Below are 17,416 nucleotides of genomic sequence, written 5' to 3' on the forward strand. Positions count from 1 at the left end.
TTTGTTTCTATTTTTGTTTTTGTTTGAATAAATGCTTGTGTGGGAGAGAGACACGCTCCGCTGGTTCGTATGAACACATGTGTTCTTAGCTCATAATATTCATGGCGAAGTTTCCTCTTCGTTAAATTGTTATATGGTTGGAATTGGAAAATGATACATGTAGTAATTGCTATAATGTCTTGGGTAATGTGATACTTGGCAATTGTTGTGCTCATGTTTAAGCTCTTGCATCATATGCTTTGCACCCATTAATGAAGAAATACATAGAGCATGCTAAAATTTGGTTTGCATAATTGGTCTCTCTAAGGTCTAGATAATTTCTAGTATTGAGTTTGAACAACAAGGAAGACGGTGTAGAGTCTTATAATGTTTGTAATATGTCTTTTATGTGAGTTTTGCTGTACTAGTTCGTGCTTGTGTTTGCTTCAAACAACCTTGCTAGCCTAAGCCTTGTATCGAGAGGGAATACTTCTCATGCATCCAAAATACTTGAGCCAACCACTATGCCATTTGTGTCCACCATACCTACCTAATACATGGTATTTTCCGCCATTCCAAAGTAAATTGCTTGAGTGCTACCTTTAAAATTCCATCATTCGCCTTACAATATATAGCTCATGGGACAAATAGCTTAAAAACTATTGTGGTATTGAATATGTAATTATGCACTTTATCTCTTATTAAGTTGCTTGTTCTGCGATAACCATGTTCACTGGGGACGCCATCAACTATTCATTGTTGAATTTCATGTGAGTTGCTATGCATGTTCGTCTTGTCTGAAGTAAGAGAGATCTACCACCTTATGGTTAAGCATGCATATTGTTAGAGAAGAACATTGGGCCGCTAACTAAAGACATGATCCATGGTGGAAGTTTCAGTTTTGGACATATATCCTCAATCTCAAATGAGAAAATTATTAATTGTTGTTACATGCTTATGCATAAAAGAGGAGTCCATTATCTGTTGTCTATGTTGTCCCGGTATGGATGTCTAAGTTGAAGAATAATCAATAGCGAGAAATCCAATGCGAGCTTTCTCCTTAGACCTTTGTACAGGCGGCATAGAGGTACCCCATTGTGACACTTGGTCAAAACATGTGCATTGTGATGATCCAGTAGTCCAAGCTAATTAGGACAAGGTGCGGGCACTATTAGTATACTATGCATGAGGCTTGCAACTTGTAAGATATAATTTGCATGATACATATGCTTTATTACTACCGTTGACAAAATTGTTTCATGTTTTCAAATAAAAGCTCTAGCACAAATATAGCAATCGATGCTTTCCTCTTTGAAGGACCATTCTTTTACTTTTATTGTTGAGTCAGTTCAACTATTTCTCTCCATCTCAAGAAGCAAACACTTGTGTGAACTATGCATTGATTCCTACATACTTGCTTATTGCACTTATTATATTACTCTATGTTGACAATATCCATGAGATATACATGTTATAAGTTGAAAGCAACCGCTGAAACTTAACCTTCCTCTGTGTTGCTTCAATGCCTTTACTTTGAATTATTGCTTTATGAGTTAACTCTTATGCAAGACTTATTGATGCTTGTCTTGAAGTGCTATTCATGAAAAGTCTTTGCTTTATGATTCACTTGTTTACTCATGTCATATACATTGTTTTGATCGCTGCATTCACTACATATGCTTTACAAATAGTATGATCAAGTTTATGATGGCATGTCACTCCAGAAATTATCTTTGTTATCGTTTTACCTCGGAATGACGAGAACTAAGCAGGGATGCTGATACGTCTCCGACGTATCGATAATTTCTTATGTTCCATGCCACATTATTGATGTTATCTACATGTTTTATGCACACTTTATGTCATATTCGTGCATTTTCTGGAACTAACCTATTAACAAGATGCCGAAGTGCCAGTTCCTGTTTTCTGCTGTTTTTGGTTTCAGAAATCCTAGTAACGAAATATTCTCGGAATCGGACGAAATCAACGCCCAGGTTCCTATTTTTCCCGGAACCATCCAGGCCCCCTCCGAGGCTGCCCTTCCGCCTACTTAAAGCCTCCGTCGCGAAAACCCTGATGCGTTCGACGAAACCCACAGAAACCTTCCAGAGCCGCCGCCATCGCGAAGCCAAGATCTGGGGGACAGGAGTCTCTGTTCCGGCACGCCGCCGGAACGGGGAAGTGCCCCCGGAAGGCTTCTCCATCATCACCACCGCCATCTTCATCACCGCTGCTGCTCCCATGAGGAGGGAGTAGTTCTCCATCGAGGCTCGGGGCTGTACCGGTAGCTATGTGGTTCATCTCTCTCCTATGTACTTCAATACAATAATCTCATGAGCTGCCTTACATGATTGAGATTCATATGATGATGCTTGTAATCTAGATGTCGTTATGCTAGTCAAGTGAGTTTTACTTATGTGATCTCCGGAGACTCCTTGTCCCACGTGTGTAAAGGTGACAGTGTGTGCACCGTGTGGGTCTCTTAGGCTATATTTCACAGAATACTTATTCATTGATGAATGGCATAGTGAGGTGCTTATTTATATCTCTTTATGATTGCAATGTGTTTGTATCACAATTTATCTATGTGCTACTCTAGCAATGTTATTAAAGTAGTCTATTCCTCCTGCACGATGTAATGGTGACAGTGTGTGCATCCGTGTTAGTACTTGGTTTATGCTATGATCATGATCTCTTGTAGATTGCGAAGTTAACTATTGCTATGATAGTATTGATGTGATCTATTCCTCCTACATATGCATGAAGGTGACAGTGTGCATGCTATGTTAGTACTTGGTTTAGTCTTTTGATCTATCTTACACTATAAGGTTACTAAAATATGAACATTAATTGTGGAGCTTGTTAACTCCGGCATTGAGGGTTCGTGTAATCCTACGCAATGTGTTCATCATCCAACAAAAGTGTAGAGTATGCATTTATCTGTTCTGTTATGTGATCAATGTTGAGAGTGTCCACTAGTGAAAGTGTAATCCCTAGGCCTTGTTCCTAAATACTGCTATCGCTGCTTGTTTACTGTTTTACTGCGTTACTACTGCTGCAATACTACCACCATCAACTACACGCCCGCAAGCTATTTTCTGGCACCGTTGCTACTGCTCATATATATTCATACCACCTGTATTTCACTATCTCTTCGCCGAACTAGTGCACCTATTAGGTGTGTTGGGGACACAAGAGACTTCTTGCTTTGTGGTTGCAGGGTTGCATGAGAGGGATATCTTTGACCTCTTCCTCCCTGAGTTCGATAAACCTTGGGTGATCCACTTAAGGGAAAACTTGCTGCTGTTCTACAAACCTCTGCTCTTGGAGGCCCAACACTGTCTACAGGAAAGGAGGGGGAACGTAGACATCAGTATGCTGATTATGCTAACTTTATTGTTTCCAAGTACTTGCCTCCAACCTTTTCAGCCCAGCAAAGGAGGAAATTCTTTTATGACTTGAGGCATTATTTCTGGGATGACCCACACTTATATAAAGAAGGAGTGGATGGTATTCTACAAAGATGTGTTCCCGAATATGAACAACAGGAGATATTGAGTAAATGTCATGGTAGTGCTTATGGAGGACATCACGCCGGAGATAGAACCGCGCAAAAGGTTCTACAATCGGGTTTTTATTGGCCAACTCTCTTCAAAGATGCAAGGAAGTTTATTTTATCTTGTGATGAATGCCAAAGGGTTGGTAATATCTCCAGGCGCAATGAAATGACTATGAATTATACTCTTGTTATTGAACCATTCGATTGTTGGGGATTTGACTTCATGGGACCTTTCCCCTCTTCAGAAGGTAACACTCACATACTTGTTGCTGTTGATTATGTTACTAAATGGGTGGAAGCCATACCTACAAAAAGTGCTGATGGTGAGACCTCTTTAAGAATGCTTTTAGATATTATTTTTCCTAGATTTGGAGTTCCTAGATATCTTATGACTGATGGAGGTTCTCATTTTATTCATGGTGGTTTTAGAAAAACTCTTGCTAAATATGGTATTAATCATAGAATTGCTTCCGCTTATCATCCTCAAACTAGTGGGCAAGTAGAACTATCAAATAGAGAGATTAAATCTATCTTGCAAAAGACTGTTAATAAATCTAGAAAGAATTGGGCTAGTAAATTGAAGGAAGCATTGTGGGCTTATAGAACTGCTTATAAAAATCCCATGGGTATGTCACCGTATAAAATGGTTTATGGGAAAGCTTGTCATTTACCTTTAGAACTAGAGCACAAAGCTTATTGGGTTGTAAGAGAACTAAATAAAGATCCTAAACTAGCCGGTAAGAAGAGATTGCTACAATTGAGTTCCCTAGATGAATGGAGAAGTGAAGCTTATGAAAATGCTAAACTCTTTAAGGAAAAAGTTAAAAAATGGCATGATAGAAGAATTATCAAAAGAGAATTTAATATTGGGGATAAAGTCCTATTGTATCGGTCTCGTCTCAGATTCTTTGCAGGGAAATTACTCTCGAAATGGGAAGGACCATATGTCATTGAGGAGGTGTATCGTTCAGGAGCAATTAAAATTAGCTCTCTCCAAGGCAATGCCACACAAGTGGTGAATGGACAAAGACTCAAGCATTATATCTCAGGTGATTCTTATAATGAAGATGTTGATGTTATTCGAGTGGAAACTCCGGAAGCTTTCATCAAAGGTCAAATTGACAGTCCGGCAGAGTTCGACTTCGAATAGGTAACAGTACTGGTAATAAAAAGTTCACGTTTTACTTTCCGAATAATGTTTTTGCTGTTTTTGGGAAATATGAAAAATTACGAGATCGAAACGGAGTGGAGGAGACGCACGAGGGCATGCCCCCATAGGCCGGTGCGGGCCCCAGCCTGGCCGCGCCGCCCTATGAGGTGTGACACGCGTACAACACGCGACCGTTGGGAACCCCAAGTGGAAGGTGTGATGCGTACAGCAGTAAGTTTCCCTCAGTTAGAAACCAAGGTTTATCGAACCAGTAGGAGTCAAGAAGCACGTTGAAGGTTGATGGCGGCGAGATGTAGTGCGGCGCAACACCAGGGATTCCGGCGCCAACGTGGAACCTGCACAACACAAACCAAGTACTTTGCCCCAACGAAACAGTGAGGTTGTCAATCTCACCGGCTTGCTGTAACAAAGGATTAGATGTATAGTGTGGATGATGATTGTTTGCAGAAAACAGTAGAACAAGTATTGCAGTAGATTGTATTTCAGTAAAGAGAATTGGACCGGGGTCCACGGTTCACTAGAGGTGTCTCTCCCATAAGATAAATAGCATGTTGGGTGAACAAATTACAGTTGGGCAATTGACAAATAAAGAGGGCATGACCATGCACATACATATTATGATGAGTATAGTGAGATTTAATTGGGCATTACGACAAAGTACATAGACCGCTATCCAGCATGCATCTATGCCTAAAAAGTCCACCTTCATGTTATCATCCGAACCCCTTCCAGTATTAAGTTGCTAACAATAGACAATTGCATTAAGTATTGCGCGTAATGTAATCAATAACTACATCCTCGGACATAGCATCAAAGTTTTATCCCTAGTGGCAACAGCACATCCATAACCTTAGAGATTTCTGTCACTTCCCCAGATTCACGGAGACATGAACCCACTATCAAGCATAAATACCCCCTCTTGGAGTTACGAGTAAAAACTTGGCCAGAGCCTCTACTAATAACGGAGAGCATGCAAGATCATAAACAACACATAGATATAAATTGATAATCAACATAACATGGTATTCTCTATTCATCGGATCCCAACAAACACAACATATAGAATTACAGATAGACGATCTTGATCATGTTCGGCAGCTCACAAGACCCGACAATTAAGCACAATGAGGAGAAGACAACCATCTAGCTACTGCTATGGACCCATAGTCCAGGGGTAGACTACTCACTCATCACTCCGGAGGCGACCATGGCGGTGTAGAGTCCTCCGGGAGATGATTCCCCTCTCCGGCAGGGTGCCGGAGGCGATCTCCTGAATCCCCCGAGATGGGATTGGCGGCGGCGGCGTCTCTGGAAGGTTTTCCGTATCGTGGCTCTCGGTACTGGGGGTTTCGCAACGAAGGCTATTTGTAGGCGCAAGGGTAGGTCAGGGGGCGTCGCGAGGGGCCCAGGAGACAGGTCGGCGCGGCCAAGGGTGGGGCCGCGCCGCCTGCCCTCCTGGCCACCTCGTGGCCCCACTTCGTTGACTCTTCGGTCTTCTGGAAGCTTCGTGGCAAAATAGGACCCTGGGCGTTGATTTCGTCCAATTCCGAGAATATTTCCTTACTAGGATTTCTGAAACCAAAAACAGCAGAAAACAAGAATCGGCACTTCGGCATCTTGTTAATAGGTTAGTTCCAGAAAATGCACGAATATGACATAAAGTGTGCATAAAACATGTAGATATCATCAATAATGTGGCATGGAACATAAGAAATTATCGATACGTCGGAGACGTATCAGCATCCCCAAGCTTAGTTTCTGCTCGTCCCGAGCAGGTAAACGATAAACAAAGATAATTTCTGGAGTGACATGCCATCATAACCTTGATCATACTATTGTAAGCATATGTAATGAATGCAGCCATCCAAACAATGTAAATGACATGAGTAAACAACTGAATCATATAGCAAAGACTTTTCATGAATAGTACTTCAAGACAAGCATCAATAAGTCTTGCATAAGAGTTAACTCATAAAGCAATAATTCAAAGTAAAGGCATTGAAGCAACACAAAGGAAGATGAAGTTTCAGCGGTTGCTTTCAACTTGTAACATGTGTATCTCATGGATAATTGTCAATATAGAGTAATATAACAAGTGCAATATGCAAGTATGTAGGAATCAATGCACAGTTCACACAAGTGTTTGCTTCTTGAGGTGGAGAGAAATAGGTGAACTGACTCAACATAAAAGTAAAAGAATGGTCCTTCAAAGAGGAAAGCATCGATTGCTATATTTGTGCTAGAGCTTTGATTTTGAAAACAAGAAACAATTTTGTCAACGGTAGTAATAAAGCATATGTGTTATGTAAATTATATCTTACAAGTTGCAAGCCTCATGCATAGTATACTAATAGTGCCCGCACCTTGTCCTAATTAGCTTGGATTACCGGGATTATCGCAATGCACATGTTTTAACCAAGTGTCACAAAGGGGTACCTCTATGCCGCCTGTACAAAGGTCTAAGGAGAAAGCTCGCATTGGATTTCTCGCTATTGATTATTCTCAACTTAGACATCCATACCGGGACAACATAGACAACAGATAATGGACTCCTCTTTTATGCATAAGCATGTAGCAACAATTAATTTTCTCATATGAGATTGAGGATATATGTCCAAAACTGAAACTTCCACCATGGATCATGGCTTTAGTTAGCGGCCCAATGTTCTTCTCTAACAATATGCACGCTCTAACCATAAGGTGGTAAATCTCCCTTACTTCAGACAAGACGAACATGCATAGCAACTCACATGATATTCAACAAAGAGTAGTTGATGGCGTCCCCAGGAACATGGTTATCGCACAACAAGCAACTTAATAAGAGATAAAGTGCATAAGTACATATTCAATACCACAATAGTTTTTAGGCTATTTTTCCCATGAGCTATATATTGTAAAGGTAGAGGATAGAAATTTAAAGGTAGCACTCAAGCAATTTACTTTGGAATGGCGGAGAAATACCATGTAGTAGGTAGGTATGGTGGACACAAATGGCGTAGTGGTTGGATGCATGAGAAGTATTCCCTCTCGATACAAGGTTTAGGCTAGCAAGGCTATTTGAAACAAACACAAGGATGAACCGGTGCAGCAAAACTCACATAAAAGACATATTGAAAACATTATAAGACTCTACACCGTCTTCCTTGTTGTTCAAACTCAATACTAGAAATTATCTAGACTTTAGAGAGACCAAATATGCAAACCAAATTTTAGCATGCTCTATGTATTTCTTCATTAATGGGTGCAAACATATGATGCAAGAGCTTAAACATGAGCACAACAATTGCCAAGTATCACATTATCCAAGACATTATAGCAAATTACTACATGTATCATTTTCCAATTCCAACCATATAACAATTTAACGAAGAAGAAACTTCGCCATGAATATTATGAGTAAAGCCTAAGGACATACTTGTCCATATGCTACAGCGGAGCGTGTCTCTCTCCCACACAAATAATGCTAGGATCCATTTTATTCAAACAAAACAAAAAACAAAAACAAACCGACGCTCCAAGCAAAGCACATAAGATGTGACGAAATAAAAATATAGTTTCAGGGGAGGAACCTGATAATGTTGTCGATGAAGAAGGGGATGCCTTGGGCATCCCCAAGCTTAGACGCTTGAGTCTTCTTGATATATGCAGGGGTGAAACACCGGGGCATCCCCAAGCTTAGAGCTTTCACTCTCCTTGATCATGTTGTATCATCTCCCTCTCTTGATCCTTGAAAACTTCCTCCACACCAAACTCAAAACAACTCATTAGAGGGTTAGTGCACAATCAAAATATACATGTTCAGAGGTGACATAATCATTCTTAACACTTCTGGACATTGCAAAAAGCTACTGAAAGTCAATGGAATCGAAATATCCATCAAGCATAACAAAACAGGCAATGCGAAATAAAAGGCAGAATCTGTCAAAAACAGAACAGTTCGTAATGACGAATTTTATTGAGGCACCAGACTTTCTCAAATGAAAATGCTCAAATTGAATGAAAGTTGCGTACATATCTGAGGATCACTCACGTAAATTGGCATAATTTTCTGAGTTACCTAGAGAGAATTTTGCCCAGATTCGTGACAGCAAAGAAATCTGTTTCTGCGCAGTAATCCAAATCTAGTATGAACCTTACTATCAACGACTTTACTTGGCACAACAAAACACAAAACTAAGATAAGGAGAGGTTGCTACAGTAGTAAACAACTTCCAAGACACAAAATAAAAACAAAGTACTGTAGTAAAAACATGGGTTGTCTCCCATAAGCGCTTTTCTTTAACGCCTTTCAGCTAGGCGCAGAAAGTGTATATCAAGTATTATCAAGAGACGAAGCATCGTTATCATAAGCTCCCCCATCTGTAGTGGTACTAAGGGCTTTGTCAATTTTAGGCCTATAATAATATTTTTTTGGTTTAGGAACTTTAGAGACATACATAAACTTTTGCTCCTTACCCACATAGGCTTTCTCCTTATATTTAAGAGAAGAAAAGGTTGATCCCAATGTTCCCATAGCCTTTTCAAGTTTGCCGATCCTATCGGTTTGATTATCATGGATAACACAAGTTCCTAGGACACTAATTCTTTCATCAATTCCTCCTAAGGATTTATCAAGTTCATCAGTTTTATCAAGTAACATTTCCAATTTAGTTTCAATACTTGGAAAAAATTTCTCTATGGTTCCCAATTTTTTCATAACATCTTCAAGAGAGATTTCAATTTTAACTTCATCAACAGGGGGTATTCCAAATAGACTCTCAATAATGCAGCTAGCTTCTAATGCAGGAGTACTTAGGAAGTTACCTCCTGCGAGACAATCAAGAACGTACCTATTCCAGCTAGAGATACCAACATAAAAATTCCTGAGTAAAATAGTGGTGGAGTGTTTCTTAGTGCACCTATTATGGGCATTACTAATTCTATACCAAGCATCTCTTAAACATTCTCCCCCTTGTTGCTTAAACGAACGAACTTCAACTTCAGGATTACTCATTTTAGCAATAGTAAATAAAGCAAACTAGATAAAGTAAATGCAAGTAACTAATTTTTTTGTGTTTTTGATATAGCAAACAAGATAGCAAATAAAGTAAAACTAGCAACTAATTTTTTTGTGTTTTGATATAATGCAGCAAACAAAGTAGTAAATAAAACTAAGCAAGACAAAAACAAAGTAAAGAGATTGGGATGTGGAGACTCCCCTTGCAACGTGTCTTGATCTCCCCGGCAACGGCGCATAAATTTAGCTTGACACGAGTACAGCACGCGACCGTTGGGAACCCCAAGTGGAAGGTGTCATACGTACAGCAGTAAGTTTCCCTCAGTTAGAAACCAAGGTTTATCGAACCAGTAGGAGTCAAGAAGCACGTTGAAGGTTGATGGCGGCGAGATGTAATGCGGCGCAACACCAGGGATTCCGGCGCCAACGTGGAACCTGCACAACACAAACCAAGTACTTTGCCCCAACGAAACAGTGAGGTTGTCAATCTCACCGGCTTGCTGTAACAAAGGATTAGATGTATAGTGTGGATGATGATTGTTTGCAGAAAATAGTAGAACAAGTATTGCAGTAGATTGTATTTCAGTAAAGAGAATTGGACCGGGGTCCACAGTTCACTAGAGGTGTCTCTCCCATAAGATAAATAGCATGTTGGGTGAACAAATTACAGTTGGGCAATTGACAAATAAAGAGGGCATGACCATGCACATACATATTATGATGAGTATAGTGAGATTTAATTGGGCATTACGACAAAGTACATAGACCGCTATCCAGCATGCATCTATGCCTAAAAAGTCCACCTTCAGGTTATCATCCGAACCCCTTCCAGTATTAAGTTGCTAACAACAGACAATTGCATTAAGTATTGCGCGTAATGTAATCAATAACTACATCCTCGGACATAGCATCAATGTTTTATCCCTAGTGGCAACAGCACATCCATAACCTTAGAGATTTCTGTCACTTCCCCAGATTCACGGAGACATGAACCCACTATCGAGCATAAATACCCCCTCTTGGAGTTAAGAGTAAAAACTTGGTCAGAGCCTCTACTAATAACGGAGAGCATGCAAGATCATAAACAACACATAGATATAAATTGATAATCAACATAACATGGCATTCTCTATTCATCGGATCCCAACAAACACAACATATAGAATTACAGATAGACGATCTTGATCATGTTCGGCAGCTCACAAGACCCGACAATTAAGCACAATGAGGAGAAGACAACCATCTAGCTACTGCTATGGACCCATAGTCCAGGGGTAGACTACTCACTCATCACTACGGAGGCGACCATGGCGGTGTAGAGTCCTCCGGGAGATGATTCCCCTCTCCGGCAGGGTGCCGGAGGAGATCTCCTGAATCCCCTGAGATGGGATTGGCGGCGGCGGCGTCTCTGGAAGGTTTTCCGTATCGTGGCTCTCGGTACTGGGGGTTTCGCAACGAAGGCTATTTGTAGGCGGAAGGGTAGGTCAGGGGGCGTCGCGAGGGGCCCAGGAGACAGTCGGCGCGGCCAAGGGTGGGGCCGCGCCGCCTGCCCTCCTGGCCACCTCGTGGCCCCACTTCGTTGACTCTTCGGTCTTCTGGAAGCTTCGTGGCAAAATAGGACCCTGGGTGTTGATTTCGTCCAATTCTAAGAATATTTCCTTACTAGGATTTCTGAAACCAAAAACAGCAGAAAACAGCAACTGGCACTTCGGCATCTTGTTAATAGGTTAGTTCCAGAAAATGCACGAATATGACATAAAGTGTGCATAAAACATGTAGATATCATCAATAATGTGGCATGGAACATAAGAAATTATCGATACGTCGGAGACGTATCAAGGTGGCTCCCTCGTCGCCCCTCTCCGACTCTGGTTCGACCTGGTACCTTCCTTATGTCGTAAAAATTCCTGCTATATAGCCCCCCCGGACCCCTGGAGGTCCGTATATCGTTTTCTCGACGTGTTTTGTTTCGAGCTGTTTTCTGCCAGGTTCTGTTTCAGATCTAGAGCCATCATGTCTTCGTCGGAAACTCCGAAGGACAGCGTCTGCGAGGACGTCGTCAACCTGTACATGAACGAGCTGAAGATGCACCCCAAGGAGTTGCTGCTCGTTGATGGAGAGTTGCAGATCGAAGATGTCCAGGGTCCTAAAGGAGAAGGAAGCTTGGAAGACAGGATGGAGAAGGTAGAACAAGAGGTCTTCAACTACAAGAAGATGGCTGAGCGTGAAGTGGACATCTTCCACAAGATTGTGTCTGAACTTATTGATGCACACAAGAAGGAGACTGCAAGGCTGTGGGACGACATCCTCTCGCTTCACGACACCACCAACAAACTCCAAGCTCAACTCTATGACTTTCAGAATCAGAACTGTGAGTATGAAAACAGGTTTAAACACATAAGCTATGCTGCTAGTTTCAGGATTCCCGAGACCAAGATGTTGTTTGTTGATGGAGAGCCTCTTCCTTGGAAGTCTGATGATGGGAATTCATCACCACCACCGCCGAAGGAGTGATTCATCATCGATATTGGCATCCCCTTGGTTTGTTCCAAGCTTGGGGGAGTGCCGCGGTATCACATCATCACTATCTTTTACTTTTTACTATCAAGTAGTGTCATATCATGAGTAGGGAAGTTATCATATAAGATGGGTTGCAGTGTGGAAGTATCTTTCCTTTAGTTGGTTGTCTATGTATCCCTTGGTGTGAGTTATCGTTATGGAATATTAATGAGAAGTCTTATCATTTACATATTGCATATCTTATTTTAGTTTGCAACCTCTATTATATGATTGATCTTGTTATTAGTATTGGTATCACTTTGGGAGCATTGAATTAATCTATTTGGTTTTGGCAAACTTAGCATTGGTCAATAGCAACAACACTTTGAGGTTTAAGTAGAAAAAGAAATACATGTACTTGTTTCATTGTCTTCCCTTCTTGTTAGTTCATAGCTTATTATTCTGAAGTTAAAATTGTTTGTGCTTACAAGGAAGATGCATGATTGTTTCTATCACATGTATATTTGTTTGTTTCCCTCAACTCTTATGATTGCTAATTAACCTTGCTAGCCAAAGACCTGTACTGAGAGGGAATGCTTCTCGTACATCCAAACTTGAACCTAAACCTATGCCATTTGTGTCCACTATAACTACCTACTACATGGTATTTCCTGCCATTCCAAGTAAATACTTCGTGTGCTACCTTTAAACAATTCAAAATTTATCATCCCTTATTTGTGTCAATGTTTTATAGCTCATGAGGAAGTATGTGGTGTTTTATCTTTCAATCTTGTTGGGCGACTTTCACCAATGGACTAGTGGCTTCATCCACTTATCCAATAACTTTGCAAAAAGAGCTGGCAATGGGGTTCCCAGTCCCAAATTAATTAACTTTCATAATTTTACAAATAGACACTCCTCCATGGTATGTGATTGTTGGACGGCACCCGAGGATTCGGTTAGCCATGGCTTGAGAAAGCAAAGGTGGGGAGGAGTGTCATCTAAATAAAACTAAAATAAAAAGGCACTCCTTCATGGTATGAGATTGTTGGCAGGCACCCGAGGATTCGGTTAGCCATGGTTTGTGAAAGTAAAGGTTGGAAGGAGTGTCAACCAAAAATAAAACTTTATGGGAGCCGCTCTTCGAGAGTTTGTCTGGCAAGGGGGTTAGAGAACCCGCTACCAGTCGTTGACAACAACAAACACCTCTCAAATTGTTACTTTTATTCTCTTTATATGATTTCAAAACTGAAAAAGCTCTAGCACATGATTTAATCCCTGCTTCCCTCTGCGAAGGGCCTATCTTTTACTTTATGTTGAGTCAGTAAACCTATTTCCCTCCATCTTAAGCAAGCATTTGAGTTGTTGTGATCAAACCATCTATATTGTGATTTACTTCATCATGTCTTTTATTCTTCCTTGTTTAGTACAAGTTTTATCTGAATGAATATAGCTTTGAAGGTTATCAATGATTATGAGGAGATTATTATGATTGAGTATGCAAGTTGTGCCATATTAGCTTTAACATAATATGTTAATTGTTCTCTGACCAAGAACGAAGTTTGCCATCACCAATTATGATTTCTTATGCACCCTTATTTGTGATTACCTTCTACTTGTCTCAAGTTGAATTATATGAGGAAGTTGTTTACTAGAATGTCCTGTGTGAATTGATATGATGCTTCTTGTCCGTATTTTATTTATGGACTCTTCACTCCATAAACATGTGGTCCTATTTACCGAGTTCAGTTTCGCTTGGGGACAAGAGAAGTCTAAGCTTGGGGGGAGTTGATACGTCCATTTTGCATCACTATTTTATATCATAATTTGCTGTTATTCATTGATATATTTCATATTTGGAGATGATACTTATGTTATTTCATCTATTTTGCATGTTTCATGATTATTGGAGGGTCGCGCACCGGAGTCAGGATTCTGCTGGAAAAAGCGTCGTCAGAAGGCAATATTTCGGAAGATCAACAATTGACAGAAATTATACGGAAAATCCTATTTTTTCAGAAGACGAAGGGAGCCAGAAGGGGGAGCCGAGGAGGGCCGCCATGGGCCCACCTCATAGGCCGGCACGGGCCCTGCCCTGGCCGCGCTGCCCTATGAGGAGGGGGCCCACAGCCCCCTCTGGCCTCCTCTCCTTCGCGTACATCTTCGTCCCGAAAACCTAAGCTCCAGAGGATAGTCGCGAAGAGTCACAGCCGCCTCTGCGGGGCGGAAAACACCAGAGAGAAAAGAGCTCTCCGGCAGGCTGAAATCTGCCAGGGAAATTCCCTCCCGGAGGGGGAAATCGACGCCATCGTCACCGACATCGAGCTGGACATCATCTCCATCACCATCATCATCATCTTCATCATCATCACCGCCGTCTCCACCGCTGCACATTGATACGTCTCCAACGTATCGATAATTTCTTATGTTCCATGCCACTTTATTGATGATACCTACATGTTTTATGCATACTTTATTGCATATTTATGCATTTTCCGGCACTAACCTATTAACGAGATGCCGAAGAGCCAGTTGCTGTTTTCTGCTGTTTTTGGTTTCAGAAATCCTAGTAAGGAAATATTCTCGGAATTGGACGAAATCAACGCCCAGGGTCCTATTTTCACACGAAGCTTCCAGAAGACCGAAGGAGTCACGAAGTGGGGCCACGGGGCGCCGCCACAGTAGGGCGGCGCGGCCTACAGGGGGCCCGCGCGGCCCTGTTTTGTGGGGCCCCCGTGGCGCCTCCTGACCTGCCCTTCCACCTACTTAAGGTCTTCGTCGCGAAACCCCCAGTACCGAGAGCCACGATACGGAAAACCTTCCAGAGACGCCGCCGCCACCAATCCCATCTCGGGGGATTCAGAAGATCGCCTTCGGCACCCTGCCGGAGAGGGGAATCATCTCCCGGAGGACTCTTCACCGCCATGGTCGCCTCCGGAGTGATGAGTGAGTAGTTCACCCCTGGACTATGGGTCCATAGCAGTAGCTAGATGGTCGTCTTCTCCTAATTGTGCTTCATTGTTGGATCTTGTGAGCTGCCTAACATGATCAAGATCATCTATCTGTAATGATACATGTTGTGTTTGTTGGGATCCGATGAATAGAGAATACTATGCTATGTTGATTATCAATCTATTATCTATGTGTTGTTTATGATCTTGCATGCTCTCCGTTACTAGTAGAGGCTCTGGCCAAGTTTTTGCTTTTAACTCCAAGAGGGAGTATTTATGCTCGATAGTGGGTTCATGCCTCCATTAAATCTGGGACAGTGACAGAAAGTTCTAAGGTTGTGGATGTGCTATTGCCACTAGGGATAAAACATCGATGCTATGTCTAAGGATGTACGTGTTGATTACATTACGCACCATACTTAATGCAATTGTCTGTTGTTTGCAACTTAATACTGGAAGGGGTTTGGATGATAACCTGAAGGTGGACTTTTTAGGCATAGATGCATGCTGGATAGCGGTCTATGTACTTTGTCATAATGCCCAATTAAATCTCACTATACTCATCATATCATGTATGTGCATGGTCATGCCCTCTTTATTTGTCAATTGTCCAACTGTAATTTGTTCACCCAACATGCTATTTCTTATGGGAGAGACACCTCTAGTGAACTGTGGACCCCGGTCCATTCTTTTAATCGAATACAATCCACTGCAATACTTGTTCTACTATTTTCTGCAAACAATCATCATCCACACTATACATCTAATCCTTTGTTACAGCAAGCCGGTGAGATTGACAACCTCACTGTCACGTTGGGGCAAAGTAATTTGGTTGTGTTGTGCAGGTTCCACGTTGGTGTCGGAATCCCTGGTGTTGTGCCGCACTACACTTCACCGCCATCAACCTTCAACGTGCTTCTTGGCTCCTACTGGTTCGATAAACCTTGGTTTCTTACTGAGGGAAAACTTGCTGTTGTACGCATCACACCTTCCTCTTGGGGTTCCCAACGGACGCGTGTTGTACGCGAATCAAGCTCTTTTTCTGGCGCCGTTGCCGGGGAGATCAAGACACGCTGCAAGGGGAGTCTCCACTTCCAATCTATTTACTTTGTTTTTGTCTTGCTTTATTTTATTTACTACTTCGTTTGCTGCACTAAATCAAAACACAAAAAAATTAGTTGCTAGTTTTACTTTATTTACTGTCTTGTTTGCATTCTCCATATTAAAAACACAAAAAAATTAGTTACTTGCATTTGCTATACTTATTTCATCATGTTTCCTCCTAATTTTACTTTAAAAGATATACATGTGGGACAAGGGTCTATAATTGGAAGAGATAATATAGAAGAATTTTTCACCCATGTTAGTATGCACAAAGATCTTAAAGATATACCCCTGGCAAAAGCTGTCCCAACTTATGAAGATGCCTCTGTTTGTTTGGTACGCATGATGGAAGCTAGATTTATTAGTCTCAACCCCATGATACAACACATGTTTCTTACACTTTCTGATATGGAGAGGGGAGAAAAGAGAGATTTTGTTTTAAAAGTCCTTGTGCGAGAGTTTGAGTATATAGCGAAAGAAGCTAGAAAAGTTTTTATTAAGCATAAGAGGCTTGGTATGTTCACCGATTTTAAAAGAACACTTGAAAAGATGGATATGGATAGAATTAAGTACACTAATAATGTTAATGATGGTGGGGAGATTAAAGCACCAATATCATGTAAGCTCCTAGGAATGCATGAAGCTCTAGATGATAATTATGCTTGGCTTGTCCCTGAAAATTTGTTTGATGAGAGTAGCAAGCCCAAGACTAATGAAAAAGGAGCCTCTGAAACTTATGTATACAAAATACAATGCATGGTTGAGAAAACTCCAAACCCCGCCGTAGATGCATCATCTCTTGATAATACTTGATACACACTTTCTGCGCCTAGCTGAAAGGCGTTAAAAAAAGCGCTTATGGGAGACAACCCATGATTTTACTACTGCACTTTTATTTTATATTTGAGTCTTGGAAGTTGTTACTACTGTAGCAACCTCTCCTTATCTTAGTTTTGTTGCATTGTTGTGCCAAGTAAAGTCGTTGATAGTAAGGTTCATACTAGATTTGGATTACTGCGCAGAAACAGATTTCTTTGCTGTAACGAATCTGGGCCTAATTCTCTGTAGGTAACTCAGAAAATTATGCCAATTTACGTGAGTGATCCTCAGATATTTACGCAACTTTCATTCAATTTGAGAATTTTAATTTGAGCAAG

The sequence above is a fragment of the Lolium perenne genome, chromosome 5 (genome assembly GCF_019359855.2).
Source record: "Lolium perenne isolate Kyuss_39 chromosome 5, Kyuss_2.0, whole genome shotgun sequence".
In the NCBI taxonomy this organism is placed as follows: Eukaryota; Viridiplantae; Streptophyta; class Magnoliopsida; order Poales; family Poaceae; genus Lolium; species Lolium perenne.